Source organism: Vombatus ursinus, unplaced genomic scaffold, assembly GCF_900497805.2.
Source record: "Vombatus ursinus unplaced genomic scaffold, bare-nosed wombat genome assembly UNPS02014786.1, whole genome shotgun sequence".
NCBI lineage: Eukaryota > Metazoa > Chordata > Mammalia > Diprotodontia > Vombatidae > Vombatus > Vombatus ursinus.
In genome coordinates, this window is record NW_020954564.1 from 11,347,999 (window position 1) to 11,365,438 (window position 17,440).

Sequence of the window (17,440 nt, forward strand, 5' to 3'; positions counted from 1 at the left end):
TCCTCTTTTATATAGACTCTTTTTCAGGGTAAGTTATTCTTGATTGTAAGCCCTTATCTTCTGCCTTATGGAACAGTTCTAGATTTTTTCTTCTTTATAGTAGTAAGTGCCATGTATTATATGACCCTGACTCCAGTTCCTTAGTACTTGAACAACTTCTTTATAGCTTCCTGCAGTATTTTTAAATTTAACCTGGGAGCTTTCAATTTTGGCTATGACATTCCTGAGTACTATCATTTTGAGGTTTACTTCAAGAGATGTCCAGTAAATTCTTTCTATTTTCACTTTGTACTCTCATTCTAGTACGTATTATTGGTTTTCATCTATGATTTCTTGAAATAAAGTATATAGCTTTTTTTTCTTAAATCATGGTCTTCAGGGAATAAGATGATTCTTCAATCATCCTTCCTTGACCTGTTTACCAGATCTGTTATTTTTGATAGTAAATACCTTACATTTTCTTCACTTTTTAAAATATTTGTATTTTGTTCTCATACAAGGTGTCCCAAAAATCTTAGTGAAGTTTTAAGCTATAATAATGATGACAGGGTCACATATTAAGCTTTTATCACTTAAAACAATTAGCTTAACAATATTAATAATAACTAAAAAATCTGAGTACAGTTTTAAACGTTAGTAGCTGTGACATGGTCACATGTTAAACTTTAATAGCATAAAACTGCACTAAAATTTTGGGACATCCTTTATTTTATGGAGTCAGTAATTTCAGTTTGATCTACTGTAATATAAATATATATATATTTTTTTGGTGAGGCAATTGGGGTTAAGTGACTTGCCCAGAGTCACACAACAGCTAGTAAGTGTTGTGTCTAAGATCGGATTTGAACTCAGGTCCTCCTGACTCCAGGGCTGGTGCTCTATTCGCTGTGCCACCAAGCTTCCCCTGGTATACTGTAATATTTAAGGACTTTCTTATTTTGGTTTTCTACCTTCTCTTCTAAGCTTTTTATATTCTTACCCCTAGGGCTCTTATATTACTTGTATTTCATTTTCTCTCTTAATTCTTTAATTCTTCCATATATTTTTCTAGTCCTTAGGGCTAAGACATTTTTTCTCCCTCTGACTCTCTGCTTGTAATTGTTGTGGAAGTACTCTCTCCTCGTGGGTTTGTTTTTGGACCATTTTGGGATCTATACTATCTCCTCATAGCATTCAATATCTTTTTCTATTTACACATGTCTGCAGTTTCACTTCCTAATTTGAGACTGTATCAGGTTCAGGCTCTGCCCCAATCTCCACTGTTAGATGGAGTAGTGGGGTCCTGCTTGGTCCTGACCTCAGTTTCCTATACATTCAGAGCCCTCCTAGATCAACTTAGTTCAGAGCACTGAAGTCTTCAGGGCTTGACTGTGAACTTCCAGCATCGTTGGGGTGCCCTGATCTGAGAGCCGTTCACCATCAGAATGCTGAGGGCTTCCTACCACCCTGGGGCTTTCTCATCTGAACACTCTAGTCATCCTGAACCAAAGTACAGAATGCTGCAGTCTTCAGGTGCCCCCTGGAGAATCTTCAGTCTATGCTGAAGGCATTTGACTTATCTTCACTTTCACTGGCTTTTTTTTTTTTTTTTTGGTCAGGACCTCTTTCCCAATGCCCACAGGCTTCTGGCTGGATTAAAGCATTTACTATAGTTTTTCTTTGGATTTCTTGAGCATTATTTGGTCTTATACTCTTTTTACATCTTTGCTAGAGTAGGGAAGTGAGAGCTAGTCTCCTCTGCCATCATTAACCAGAAGTTAGTGGATTCACACATAACCCCCCAGTATTCCCTCCCCCAAACCACACTCCAGGCTATCTCTTCTGTCCCCTATGGGTTAGATATGATCACCTCAATGTAATATCTGCCTAACCCTGGCAAAATAGGAAGGAAGCCTGAGTCTGCTGATAATTCAAGTCCCAGGGTCTACGCCAGATCTGCTACTAAGTTGCTTTATGACCTTGGACAAATCATTTCATAGTTCTTTGGGTCTCAGTTCCCTTAAATGTAAAATGAGGAGTTTGGCTGAAATGTCCAATAAGGTTCTTTACAGCGCTACAGCAGTGATCTTAGGCTGAAATGTCCAATAAGGTTCTTTACAGCGCTACAGCAGTGATCTTAGGTAATGATCTATGATCTTAGGCAAATGTAGTCCAATCCTTTAATTTTTACAGATGAGGAAACTGAGGCCCAGAGGTGAAGTGATTTGTTCAAGATCGCTGTTTTAAGTGACAATACTGAGTAGGCTTCTAACCCAGCTTCTCTGACTACAAAGCTAGTGAATTTCCCACTTTATCACATAGGCATATATGTTGTTTGTTCCTGAATTTCTTGGGGCTCTGGGAATGGGAACCAGGGGGATGGTTAGAATGACTTTTTAAGTTCTTTCTTGGTCTGAGAGCCTATGATTTACTGCACACTTGAAAATTTCCAAGTGTTTTTGTTCTGTTTTCTTGGCCTCTTTCTTCCCTCCCCTCCTGCACCTTCCTCTCTGACCCCTCCCTTCCCCCCCATCCAGTGAGAATGTGGCGCCAGCCAGAACTGGGTGTGCCCAGCTAGGGTTTTAGGAGGTGGGAGGGGGTCAAAATAGAGTGACTTCCCAGAAGCCAGAACCCTGTCATGCATGCCTTCTCTTTCTTTTTCACTGTATTCTGGCCATATGACTGTTCTTTCTGCTTGGGGGTTGGAGGGGGACTGTCATTTCCCCAACTGCTTTCAATGAAAGAAAACTTTAATTCCAGATGTGGCAGGCTAGGGTCACAGCTGGCAGGAGGGAAGGTCTGAGAGTGGCAGTGGAGAAGGGAGGAGAAAGGGTGAGAAGTGGGTGTTATTTTGAGTGAGGTAACACTCATTTAGGAATGGGCGGGAGGAAGAAAGAGTCAGGACTGTGACTGGGGGAAGAGACAGATTAAGTTAGAGACAGGGACAGAGGAGAAGAGGAAGGACAATCTGGCCTCAGTGTTGACAGAATATGCCTTTGCACATAACTCTTTTTCCTGAGACTTGGGGGTGCTGAGGTGGGAGAGTGAGATGGTGTCAACAAAGGACACTATAAATGGCAGCTAGGTAATGCAGTGGAGAGAACACTGGACAGAAAGGCAGGAAGACCTGAGATCAAACCTAGGGCCAGTCACTTAACTTCTCTAAATCTTAGTTTCCTTATCTGTAAAATGGGGATAACAATAACACCTGCCTTCCAAGGTTGTTGTAAGGATAAAATGACATAATATTTGTAAAGGTCTATATGAATAACTTATTATAGGCATCTAGGTAGTACAGTGGTTAGAGAACTGGGCCTGAAGTCAGGAAGATCTGATTTCAAATGGGTCCTCAGACACTTACTAGCTGTGTGATCCTAGGCAAGTCACTTATCTTCTGACTCAATTTCCTCTGCTGTAAAGTAGGAATGATAATAACAAGCACCTTCCTCCCAGAGTTGTAAGGATCAAATGAGATATTTGCAAAGCCCTTAGCACAATGCCTAGCACATAGTAGTTGCTTAGTGCTTATTCCCCAATTCTTTTCCCAGTATATGGGAGGTTAGGAGACCCAGGGTTCTTTCATTGATTCACTCTGAATTTTAATTGAGCTCTTCAACTTTTTGGCACTCAGTTTCAGCATCTGTCAAATGGGATGATGACACCTTTACTTGTTTACTTAGCAGAGGTATTGTGAAGATCAGATAGATAATGGGTTTGAAATACTTTGAAAAATTAGTCTTAGAAAATGAAAGTAGGGGCAGTTAAGTGGCACAGTGGATAGAGCACCGGCCCTGAAGTTAGGAGGACCTGAGTTCAAATCCGATCTCAGATCAGATTTGACTTGACACTTACTAGTTGTATGACCCTGGGCAAGTCACTTAACTCTAATTGCCTAAAAAACAAAAACAAAAAAAAATGAAAGTAATAGAATGTGAGAGTCACAAAGGATCTCAAGACATAAAGTGTGAGAAGGCTTGAGAAAACACCTAGTTTAGATCTCTCATTTTACAGATGAATGAGACCCTGAGAAATAAGGTTATTTCCCAGCATCATTCAGTAAGTAACAGCAGAGATAGGGCTAATTTGCTGCCCAGTTCAGGATTATTTCCACTGTGTTGCTCCCAGGGCATCATAAAAATGAGGCCAGAGCCAGAGTAAATTAGGCAATGGCTTTGTAAACTCTTCAGCTGACTTGACTACAGTTTCCTGTTTCCTTGAGGCTAGATAGAGAGCCTGAACTGGCGAGATGGAGTGGGAGATGGCTTGGGGTAGCTTCCTTTCCAGGTCCTCTCAGCCTCAGGCTGCTGCCTCTGTTCCATCAGCTCTGCCCCATATCTCTTCTCTGCTGCCCCATCTCCCCAATCATTGCCTTCTCCTGCCCAGTGGGCCTGGGTCTGACTCAGCAGGAAGTGACTGCCCCCAAAGGCTGCAGGGTAGCCTCTTATCAGTTGTTTCCTGGCATTTGGTGCCATGAGCCAGCTTTGAGAGGCACTGGAGGAAGTAGTTTTCCTTGGGAGACTAGGGAGTGGGACCTGAAGGAAACCTTGGGCAGGGACCTGCAGAGGTAGACACCAGAATGCAGTGGGTTCGGAGAATGGCAGAATTGGAAAGAAACCGTCAAAACCACTATGATCAACCTGTTCCTGAAGAATAATGCCCAAATAGTTACTGGCCCCTCCCCTCTTTTCTGTCCACACCTGTGGCTACACTCCCCTGTACTACCTCAGTTCCTGGGGAAAGTGGGCTAAGGCATGACTCAGTTTCTACATAGTGTTTCCTCTGTTCATCCCCTAAGTTCACTTCCAAATGCAGCATGGCTAATGAGTAGATGAGTCTGCATTTCTACTGCTGGAGTAGCCCTTATGATTTGGGCCTTCACCATCTGACTACAGGCAAATATCTTTTTGGAGTCTAGCTCCTGACTTAGTTGAAGCTCACAATATCAACAGTCATCACTTTTCCCCTAAAATAGGAAAGAACAAACACCAAAAGGCAAAGAATGGAGGCCAGTGTTCATGGACCACAGGTCAGTCTCACGTGGGGAGGGTCTAAGCTTCTCCTCTGTCTCACTCAAACAGTAGCTAGACAGGAAAAGTCCTATCTACCTTTCTCTTGAAAACTTGGGGAGACCCAATTCATTACCTCCCAAGGCAACCCATTCTATTTTGGGCTAGCTCTCATTGTTAGGAAGCATTTCCTTATATCAAGCCCAACAGCTTCCACCTGCTGCTCTTTGGGGCCAAGAACCACATGACAGTCCTCCAAAAACTTGAAAGTAACTATGATGTGCCCCTTAAGTCTTCTTATCTTGGAGCTGAATACCCCAAATTCCTTAAATCAATTCTTATATGGTATGATCTTGAGACCCTTCATTATCACTGCGTAATTGTCTTTGGATTTCACTTTCTTGCCTTTTTTTGGGAGGGTGAGGTGGGGCATTTTGCCCTTTGGTGTTGCAATGTTTCTCCTGTTCTTCCCAGAACAAGTTTCATCTCTCCTCCTTATAACAACCCTCAAAACCTTTAAAAACTGCTATTACATTCCCTCTGAGTCTTCTTTTCCACAGGTTAAATGTCACCAGTTCCTTCACCCAATGTGCATATAACATGGACTCAAGGTCTTTCACTGTCCTGGATGCCCTCCTCTGGACACTTTCTGGCTTATCAATGGCCTTCTGAGACTGTGGTGCCCAGAACCACAATACTAAAGATGAGGTCTGATGAAGGCAGAGTACAGTGGGACTGTCGCCTCACTACTTCTGGAAGACATGCCCCCTTAGTCTAGTCCAACACCCAATTAGCATTTTAGGCTGTCCTGTCATAATGCTGATTTGTATTGAACCTGCACTAATCCTTCAGATCATTTTCAGAATAATCATTATTGTTCTGATGCCTCCCCACATCTTATAATTGTGAAGTTGATTTTTTGTACCCAGGTTCAGGACTTTATATTTATCACTGCTGAATTTTGTCTTATTGTGTGCATGCATCATCCCAATGTACTAGCCTGTTAATGTCCTTTTTGGGTCCTGATTCTGTTATTCATTGTGTTAGCTCTCCCTCCCAGTTTTGTGTCATCTGCAGACCTGATGAGCATAACATCCATGCCTTTATCAAATCATTGATAAAAATGTTAAGCATCATAGGGCCAAGCACAGATCCCTGGGACTCTCCATTGGAGACTTCCTTCCACGTTGACATTGAAATATTAGCAATTAACGTTTTGATCCTGGTCATCCAACCAGTTCTGAATCCATCTGGAAGTATCATTTTTAGTTCATGTCTCTTCATCCTGAGGCAGCTAGGTGGCACAGTGTGCTGGGTCTGGAGTCAGGAAGACCTGAGTCCAAATTTAGCCTCAGTCACTTACTAGTTGTGTGACACTGGACATATCACTTAACCTCTACATACTTCAGTTTCCTTATCTGTAAAATAGGGATCATCATACCACCTACTTCCCAGGGTTGTGGTCAGGATCAAATTAGATATTTGCAAAGCACTTAGTGCAGTAGCACTAATTAAGCACTTAATAAATGCTGATTCTTTTCCCTCCCCACCATTCCATCTTTTCTGCAAGAATAGTATGAGAACTTAATCAAAAGCTTTGCCAAAATCTTGCTAAACTATATCCAGAGTGTCTCCTTTATCTACTAGTTTTGTAATATTGTCAAAGAAGGAAAGCAATTCATGTGGCCAGCCATGCTGGCTCCCCTTTCTAGGTGTTTGCCAACCATCATTTGAATGGTCTATTCTAGAGTTTTTCCAGGAATTGAGGTCAAGCTTCCTGGGCTATAGTTTGCAGACTCTATTCTCTTTCCTAATAAAAGCTTGACTTTTTTTTTTAAATTGGGACATTTGCCATTTTCCAGTCTTATGGTACCTCTTCCATATCCCAAGACCTTTCTTTTATCATGGACAGTGTCTCTACAGTCGCATCTGCCAGCCCTTTTAGGCCCAGAGGATATTGTTCATCAGTAGTAGAATGTGAGCTCCTTGAAAGTAGACAGTGTGTCAATTGTCAGCATTTTACTTTTGGTGCCTTAGCTGGATGGGACCTTAGATACTGCCGAGGCCATTCCCCTCATTTTGCAGAGGAAGGCCTTGAGGCCCAAAGAGATTAAGTGACTGGCCTGAGCTTCCACAGGCTTCAAACCCAGGGCCTCAGACCTTAAATCCAGCTGCAGCAATTCTCTGCTCTGAGCCGATCCCACAGTGAACACAATGCTGATGGCGTCGGCTGAGCTGGGCAAGAGTTCAGGTAAAGATTTCCTCAGGGAGAGAGACCATATTTCTTTCAGCAGTAGCTGCCTTCTAATTAATGATAACTAGATTCCATTACTATTGGTGCTTTATACTTTTCTATGTACTTTTGTATCCCTTTTTTCATTAGAGCCTCACAATACTCCTATAAAGTAGATAGAAAGGTATTATAATACTCATTACAATTATAATTATTATAATAAATATATTATAGCAAATATAATTTATATAAGAAAATATAATAATATAATCAATATAGCATAATTGATTTTGTTATGATTATAATACTTATTATGTTACTCAAGAAACCAGCAAAATGACTTAACCCAAGTCTCATAGCTAGCATGTGGCAGACTTGAACCCACACTTCCTCAGAGCAGTGTAGTGGTCTTGTAGTCAGAAGATTCAAGTTCAAATTCAGTCTCCTACCTTTCCCATCTTCTTATGACATCCCGTCACCATATACCCTGTGATCCATGACATCAGCTTCCTCGCTATTACTTACACAAGACACACCATCTCCCGACTCTGGGCATTTTTATTGGCCCTTGTTCCTCATGTCTGGAATGCTCTTCCTCTTCGTGTCTGCCTCTTGATTTCCCTGTCATCCTTCAAGTCTCAGCTAATGTCCCAGCTAGGGCTCACCTTTCTGCAAGAAGCCTTTCTCAGTCCTCCTTAATCCGAGTGCCTTCCTTCTGAAGTTATCTCCAATTTATCCTGTGTCTGACTTGTTTGTACGTAGCTGTTTGCCCGTTGTCTCCTCCATTAGACTTTGGGCTCCTTGGGGGCAGGGACTGTTTTTCTCTTTGTATCTCCAGTGCTTAGCACAATGCCTGGTTATAGGATAGGCACTTAATAAATGCTTATTGACCTCACTTGACTTTCTTCACTTACTGGCTGTGTAACTGTGGACTTTATGAGCTTCATTTTCCCCATCTATAAAACAGGATTAATATTATTCCCCCAGGTTCCTTTCAGGAATGTTTTGTGAAATGCAGTTTGTAAACCTTAGAGCACCCTAAGCTCTGACAATAATGTTGATGTATGAATAGGCATTTATTAAGGACCTGTTATGTTCCACGCACTGTACTAGGCACTGGGTATATCAATTCAAAAGCAAGACAATCCCTTTGTCCCCAAGAGCACTGTCATTCTACTGGGACAGGGGTTTTTCACCTGCTGTTTGTGAACTTCTTTTTAAAATATTTTGATAACTATTTCTTTTTAAAATTTTATCTCACAAAACCTTATTTAATTTCAAGTAAGAGTGTTATACATACATTTGTGGTGGCCAAAAAAAGACATAGAGATGAGAATTTATTTTCCTATAACTTGACAGTGATTTGATAACTGTATTTCAATGTAATTGGTTTCCTTTGTAATAATTAAATATATTTTATTTTATGCATTTAAAAACATTTTGAGAAGGGGTCGATAGGTTTCACAAGACCCAAAAAGGGTCAAAGACTCCTGTATTAAGGGAATATAGCATGTTCACATATAAGAAATACAAAATATAAAGACATACACACACGCATACACAATAAGGATGATTGGGGTGGGTGGAGGAGACTAATGACCAGGAAAATTGAGAAAGGACTCTTGAGGAAAGTAGCATTGGAATTAGTCCTTGAAGGGAGCTAGGGTTCTGAAAGGTTTAGGACCTAATTCTAGTCATGGAGGTCAGTCTCATCTCACAGAGATGAGAGATGGCATATTATTACTAGGAACAACACGAAAGCTAATTTGGTTAGAATACAGAGTTTGTGAAAGAGATTACTATGTAATAACCCTGGAGCTGAATTATGAAAGGCAGCAACTGTCAGTCTAAGAAATTTGTATTTTATCTTAAAGCCGCCAGAACTTCTTGAGCTATGGAGTGATGTGGTCAGACCTGGGCTTTTGCAATATCAATTTGGCAGTTGGGAAGAAGATGGATTGGAGAGGGGCAGAGGCTAGACTTAGGGAGACCTATTAGGAGAAAGCTATTGTAATCCACATGAGTGCTGAAGAGGGCTTGAAACTAAGGTGATTGTGGTATGAGTCAAGAGAAGGGCATGTTTTGTAAGATGATCTGGAGGTAGAATAGACAGGTCTTTGTAACTGATTAGATAGGGAGGGTGAGTGAGAGTGAGGAGTGGAGGATGCCTTTTAGACTTTGACTCTGGGTGACTGGAAGGATGATATTGCCTTCAACAGAAAGTGGAAATTTAGGAGAAAGGGTGGCTTTAGGGAAAATATAATGACATTGTTGTCTTATTTTTATTTTTTTTTTAACAAAAAAAAGGACATGAGCATCTGCATATATAAAGCAGAACACAAAGAGAAGATTGTGTATGAAATTGTGAATTTCTATTTTATACTTGCTTTTTAAAAATATATAATAAATTCAACCCTTTACTTTCAAAACAGTCCTGTTTGTCCGTGCTTCCTTTGGAACTTCCTTCTGCATTCCTCTGAGTGCTTTTAAAATGTTTCAATGGATCTCCTCTTTTTCCTTTTCTTTTCCTTTTTTTTTTTGACATCACCATTGCTACCCTAATTAAAAAAGAAAAAAAAAACTTGTTACAAGTAAGTGTAATCAAGCAAAAACAAATTCATACAGGGGCATGTCCAAAAATATATGTCTTCTATTGCACCTTGAACTCATTGCTGCTCTCTTTTAGGAGGTGAGTAACATCCTTCATCATAGATCCTTTGATGATGTGGTTGGTTGTTGTTTTAATCAGAATCTTTAGGTCTTTTGACCTTTCTGGCTGCTTACAATATTTTTGTTTTTCTTTACAATGTTGTTGCTATTGTAAACATTGTAAACATTTTTCTTCAGGTTCTGCTCACTTCGCTCTGTACCAGCTCCTACTTCCTGGGATTCCCTTTTGCTATTTCTTATGACATAGTAATAGTACATTTCATTAACATACCAAAATTTGTTTTGCAATTCCTTGAATGATAGGCCCTCAGTTTCCAATTTTTTGCTTTTTTTTTTCCTTTTAATCTTTCCTTCAGGACCAGGAAGTTTGATTTGCTTATGACTATTCCCTTCTTGTTATTATCCTCCCTCTTAATTCCTCCCTTCCTTTTCTTGCCTGTCTTTCTGTTGAGTTTGTTGTATTTCTACACCTCTGTGTGTGTGTGTGTGTGTGTGTTCAACTCCTGTTTGTCTAGTTCATATAAGAGTGAAATTTATCTGACATCTATTCTCCTTACCCTCTACTCTACAGACTTTGTACATACCCTTAAGAAATGGTAAGTTCCACCCCATTCTTCCTCTTTTATATAGTCATGTGTTCCTTTTATCTTCTTTTTTGTTTCCCATCTGAAACCCTCAGAACAGGATTCTTCTTCAAAATGCTTTGAATATATTAATGTTCCAAAGAGACACTTGCTTTTTCTCTTCCTTTTAGAATGTTAACCCTCCATCATCATATAGCCCCTTCTAATTCCTCAAATATGTTTATTTTTCAAGGTTCCCCTTGAGTTTCAGTTTCCATTTCAAAGTTCCTACTCAGTTATGGACTCTTCATTGGGGATGCTTGAAAGTCCTCTTATCTTTTAAAGATCCTTTTTTTTTTTGGTGGGGCGGGTGAGAAGAAGGGTTATGTTTAGCTTCGCAGGATAAATTAATCTGGCCTGCAAGCCCTTATTTTTGCCTTTTGGAATATTGCATCCCAAGATCTCTTCTCATTTGTAGTGTAAGTTGTCAGGTCTTATATTATTCTGATTATGATTCTTTGTATTGGAACTCTATTTGGCTGCTTACAATATTTTTTCTTTGACATGGAGGCTCTGGATTTTGGCCATAATATTCCTGGGTGTTTCAATTTTGGAGATTCTTTTTAAGAGGTGATTGGTAGAGTCTTTCTTTTTTTAAAAAATTTTTATTTTTATTTTTAAAATTTTTTTATTAATAAATCTATTTGTTTTTAGTTTTCAACATTTACTTCCACAAGATTTTGAGTTCCAAATTTTCACCCCATCTTGCCCCTCCCCCCACCCCAAGATGTCATGCATTCTGAATACCCCTTCTCCTAGTCTGCCTTCCCTTCTATCTCTCCTCCCCTTCTCTTATCCCCTTCCCCTTCTATTTTCCTGTAGGGCAGGATACATTTCTGTACCCCATTTCCTGCATTTCTTATTTCCCAGTTGCATGTGAAAACATTTTTTTTAAACATGTGTTTTTAAAACTTTGGGTTCCAAATTTTCTCCCTTCCTCCCTGCCCACCCACCCTCATTGAAAAGGCAAGCAACGCAATATAGGTTTTACATGTGCAGTTATGCAAAACATTTCCATAGTAGACATGCTGTGAAAAACTAACTCTATTTCCCTTAATCCTATCCTGCCCTCCCCCGTTTATTCTATTTTTTCTTTTGACACTGTCCCTTCTCAGAAGCATTTGCTTCTGATTACCCCCTTTCCCAATCTGTCCTCCTCTTTATCATCCCCCTCCTCTCTTGTCCCCTTTCCCACCCCCTACTTTTCCTGTAGGTAAGACAGATTTCCATACCCAATTGAGTGTGCATGTTATTCCCTCCTTAAGTCAAATCCTATGAGAATAAGATTCACTCATTCCCTCTCACCTTCCCACATTTCCCCTCTGGTGGATTCCTTCTGCTTTTATTTTGCTCTCTGGTTCTAAGAGATCTGGCAATTTTTTCATTTATAATTTCCTGAAATATATTGCTCAAGGTTTGTTTGTTTGTTTTTAAATCAGGATTTTGGGGGAGTCCAGTGGTTCTTAGGTTGTCTCTGCTTGATCTTTTTCTATTTCACTTGTTTTTGATACCAAATATTTTACATTTTCTTTTATTTTTTCAATCTGTTGATTTTGATCTGACATTTCATATAACTGAATGGATTCACTGATTTCTGTTTGGTTAATTCTAATTTTTAGGGAGTACATTACTTAGTGAAAAACTAAAGTTTACCACTTTCTGTTCTAAGTTATTTAGAACTAAGCTATTTATTTATTCTAATCTATACTCTTTCAATTCTTTGCTCCAAATAGAAGCCTTTTGTTTAATTTTTTATCTCTTGCTTTATTTCTTCTAGGTATTCATGTTACCTTTGTGGAAAATCCATTTTTTTCCTTTTAGTCTCTTCTTGCAATGGCTTTGGAGCTACTTCCTCCTTCAGCTAGCTGGTACATTGGAAAAAGGGCTAGGTGTAGAGTCAGGAAGACCTGAATTCAAATACAGCTTCTGACACTTAGTATGTGTGATACCCTGGGCAAGTCACTTAACCACTGTCTGACTCAGTTTCTTCAACTGTAAAATGAGGATAATAATAGCACCTACCTCACAGGGCTATTGTGAGGATCAAATAAGATTTTATATGTAAAACATTTAGCATGGTGTCTGGCACATATTAGGTTCTTAATAAATGCTTATTGACATTCTTGCCTTTCCCTTGGTTGGATTTTTGGATATTTCTGGATCTATCATAATTCTTTATAGTAGTCTATATCTTCTTGTTTTTACTTATGTCTCTAAGCTCAATTTCTGAACTGGGGCTTTGTGCCAGGTCCAGAATCCATTTCCTGCTATTCTTTTTTTTTAAAGTTAATTAATTTATTTTTAGTTTTGAACATTCATTTCCACAAGATTTTGAGTTCCAAACCTTCTCCCCATCCCATCTTTCCTCTCCCCCTGCTCCAAGACAATGTCCATTCTGAATACCCCTTCCCTTAATCTGCCCTCCCTTCTATCATCCCTTGCCACCTTCTCTTATCCCCTTCCCTTTCTATTTTCCTGTAGGGCAGGATAGATTTCTATACCCCATTGCCTGTATATCTTATTTCCCAGTTGCATGTAAAAACAATTTTTAACATTTGTTTTTAAAACTTTGAGTTCCAAATTCTCTCCCTTCCTCCCTCCTCATCCATCCTTATTGAAAAGGCAAGCAATTCAATACAGGTTACATGTGTGTAGTCATGCAAAACACTTCCATAATAGTCATGCTGTGAAAAACTAGCTATATTTCCCTCCATCCCGTCCCGTCCCTCGTTTATTCTATTCTCTCCTTTGACCCTGTCCCTTCTCAAAAGTGTTTGCTTCTGATTACCCCCTCCCCCAATCTGCCCTTCTTTCTATCTTCCTCCCCTCTCTTATTCCCTTCCCCCCTATTTTCCTGTAGGGTAAGATAGATTTCCAAACCCAATTGAGTGTGTATGCTATTCCCTCCTTAAGCCAAATCTGATGAGAGTAAGACTCACTTATTCCCTCTCACCTCCCCCCTCTTCCCTTCCATAGTAAAACCTTTTTTTTGCCTCTTTTATGTGAGATAATTTACCCTTTCTCCTTCTCACAGCACAATCCTCTCTCACCCTTTAATTTAATTTTTTAGATATCATTCCTTCACATTCAATTAACCCTGTGCCCTCTCTCTCTCTCTGTATATATACATATATATGCATACACACACACACACACACACACACACACACACACGCACACACACACACACATACACATTCCCTCCAACTCCCCTAATACTGAGAAAATCTCATGAGTTATAAGTGTCATCTTTCCGTGTAGGAATGTAAATAATTCAACTTTAATAAGTCCTTTATGATTTCTCTTTCCTATTTACCTTTTCATGCTTCTCTTGAGTCTTGTATTTGAAAGTAAAATTTTATATTCAGTTCTTGTCTTTTCATCAAGAATTCTTAAAAGTCCTTTATTTCATTGAATGCCCATTTTCCCCTGAAGGATTATACTCAGTTTTGCTGGGTAGGTTTTAATCCTAGCTCCTTTGACCTTCAGAATATCATATTTCAAGCCCTCTGATCCCTTAATGTAGAAGCTGCTAAATCTTGTGTTATGCTGATTGTGTTTCTGCAATACTTGAATTGTTTCTTTCTGGCTGCTTGCAACCACACCTTGACCTGGGAACTCTGGAATTTGGCTATAATATTCCTAGGAGTTTTCCTTTTGAGAGCTCTTTCAGGAGGTGATTGGTGGATTCTTTTAATTTCTATTTTACCCTCTGGTTCAAGAATATCAGGATAGTTTTCTTTGATAATTTCTTGAAAGATGATGTCTAAGCACTTTTTTTTTGATCATGGCTTTCTGGTAGTCCAATAATTTTTAAATTATCTCTCCTGGATTTATTTTTCAGGTCAGTTGTGTTTCCAATGAGATATTTCACATTGTCTTCTATTTTTTCATTATTTTGATTTTGTTTTATAACTTCTTGATTTCTCATAAAGTCATTAGCTTCTAATTGCTCAATTCTAATTTTTAAGGAATTGTTTTCTTCATTGAGCTTTTAGACCTTCTTTTCCATTTAGCCAATTCTGCTTTTTAAGGCATTCTTCTCCTCATTGGATTTTTGGACCTCTTTTGCCATTTGGGTTAGGCTATTTTTTAAGGTGTATTTTCTTCAGTATTTTTTTGGGTCTCCTTTAGCAAGCTGTTGACTTGTTTTTCATGATTTTCTTGCATCACTCTCATTTGTCTTCCCAATTTTTCCTCTACTTCTCTTACTTGCTTTTCAAAATCCTTTTTGAGCTATTCCATGGCTTGGAACTGATTCATATTTTTCTTGAAGGCTTTGGATGTAGGAGCTTTGACTTTGTTTTCTTCTTCTGGTTGTGTGTTTTGATCTTCTTTGTCATCAAAGTAAGATTCTATAGTCTTAGTATTTTTCCACTATTTGCTAATGTTCCCAGCTGATTACTTGACTTTTAAACTCTTTGTTAAGGTAAGGGTCTGCTTCCAGTGTGGGGAATGTACTGTCTCAAGCTGCAGGGGTTTTGTGCAAATGTTTTCAGAGATATTTCTAGGGACCTGCAAATTTTCAGTTCTTCCATAGTGGTACCATCAAGGGCGAAGTGTTTAGTCCTTTTCTGGCCTGTGCTCTCATCTGTGAGTGACCACAAGCACTGTTTTCTGCCTTGGAACTGTGAGGAGGATTCCCTCCCACTGCTGCCATATGTTCAGCCACACCAGTGCTCCTCCTCACCCCACAACTGCCATCCAGAACTATGACCCAGAATCCAAGCACAGGCAAAGAGAATGTTGCCTCAGTGCCAGCAAAGAGATTCCTGCAATCCCCCTCTAATCAGCTGCCTGATTGCCGCACCATCTGTGGGCTGAGAGCAGCACTGCTGCCACTGCCCCAGGGCTGCACCAGGGCTGGGGCCAGGACCACAGATCCTCTCTCATCCAGGTCTGACAGACCTTTCCTACTGACCTTCTGAGTTATCTTTGGTGTTTGTGGGTTGAGAAGTCTGAAAACTGCCACATCTGCTTGTGATTCAGTCCCCTGAGGCCTGCTCCAGATTCGCTGTGACCTGTGCACCCACGCTGAACTGTGTTCCTCTCCCGGCCCAGTGTGATATACCTTTCTGACCATCCATCCAGGTTGTCTTGGGCTGGAAATTTGTTTCACTCTGTCTTTTTGTGGGTTCTGCTGCTCTAGAATTTGTTTACAGTCATTTTTTACAGGTATTTGGAGGGGGTTGAAGGAGAGCTCAACAAGTCACTGCTTTTACTCTGCCATCTTGGCTTTGCTTCTGGCTATTCTTTTGAGTACTCTTTTGAGTAGGGTGGTCAACCCTGCTTGATTTTCATCTTGACTTGAATCAACTCTGATAATAATAATAGTAATAATAATAACAATAATAGCAGCAAATGTTTATATAGCACATACCATGTACTAGGCACTGTGTTAAATGCTTTATAAATACTATCACATTTGATCCTTATAACAACCCTAGAAGGTTGGTGTTATTATTAATCTCCATTTGACAGTTAAAGAAACTGAGGCAAATAGTCACTTACCCAAGGTCACATAAGCTAGTAAGTGTTCGAGGCCAGATTTGAACTCAAGTCTTCATGACTCCTGGCCCAGCACTCTATCTACTGTGTCATCTAGTTGCCTGACCTCTGCCTCTTGGGTTTAGGTCCCCCTGGACCTTTGAGATTCAGATGACTGGATTTTCAGGGCCCTTTATGGTATCTCAGGTCAGAGTTCTGGGGACGTTGGAACTTCTGGTCTTGGGGCATTCTGGTCTGAGCCCTATTGCCATGGCTGGACTGATCACTGCCACTCCTGGTTGTCTCCAGCTACTTGTTGGTGGTTTTCCATCCCTCCACTCCACATAGGGAGTCCTTGTGGGAGTCTCTGTTTTTGTTGCCTCTGAATACAGAACCTTGCAGGGTATATACCTCTGTGGTCTGTCTGTGGCCACACTGGTGAGTCACTGTCTTGTTTGTCTGCACTGATGCTGGCTTTTCTTGCAGTCCCCTTTCTTATCACCAGTAGGCTATTTGGTTGATTCTTTATGTAGTTCTGGGGAGAAAGATGTCATTCACTGTAGTTTCTTATTGGATTTCTTCCATTTTTGTGGGAATGTTTATAAGAGAACCAGGCTGCCTCCATTCAAGTGGTCATCTTGATTGGGTCTAACACTGATCTTCAACACATTGAGTTTGAGATGCTTATGGGACATCCAGCTGGAACTATCCAACAGGAAGTGGGATATGTAAAGCTGCAACCAGATTGTCTCCCTCAAGAGAAAAAGGAGGTTTGGATGTATAGATATGAGAGTCATTTGAATAAAAATGAGTTTTTGCCATGGAAGCTGATAAGATCACCAAGAGAAGATGGCTAGAGAAAGAATAGGAGGGTCTATGACATAGTCCTTGGATAGGGGTATGGCATAGGTTAAGATCCGTAAGGGAAAATAAAGATTATTCAGGCAGATAAGAAGAGACCCACAAAATGCCAATGTCACAAAAACTCAGATGAAAGCATTAGTGGTTTTACTCAGGATTGGTTCCACCAGGTTCCTTATCAGATAGTTTGGATGCCTGAATATATGGTGGTGGGGGAGAGGTAGGTGAGAAGCAGGTGATGTCAGGATGGTTAATGAGGTGGGAAGAAGGAAGGCTGGGGCCCTGGCAGATTCCTCTCAGAGAGGACCAGCATTGAGTGGGGGGAGGGCAGGGGAAAATCTGGCATAATGGATTTGGAGTCAGAGGACTTGGGTTTGAAGCCTGACCCTGCTACTTATTATTTTTGTGATGCTAGGAAAATCATGTAACTTCTCTGGGCCTCAGTTTTCTTATTTATAAAAAGAGGCAGGTGAACTAGGTGCCATTTATATCCCCTCTCAGCTCTAATTGATGTGATCCTATGTACATGTGTAAAGGAGGGGTGAGTGCTGCTGTGGCACTTGTCAGGGGAGAGAACATGG

General features: G+C 40.2%; 1 protein-coding gene across 1 annotated transcript in view; it reads left to right on the forward strand.

Annotated features, from left to right (window-relative positions):
• LOC114047086 (prostaglandin G/H synthase 1-like) overlaps positions 1–17,440 on the forward strand; it is a 48,637-nt gene that overhangs the window by 13,709 nt on the left and 17,488 nt on the right. The gene's annotated exons all lie outside the window — the stretch shown is intronic.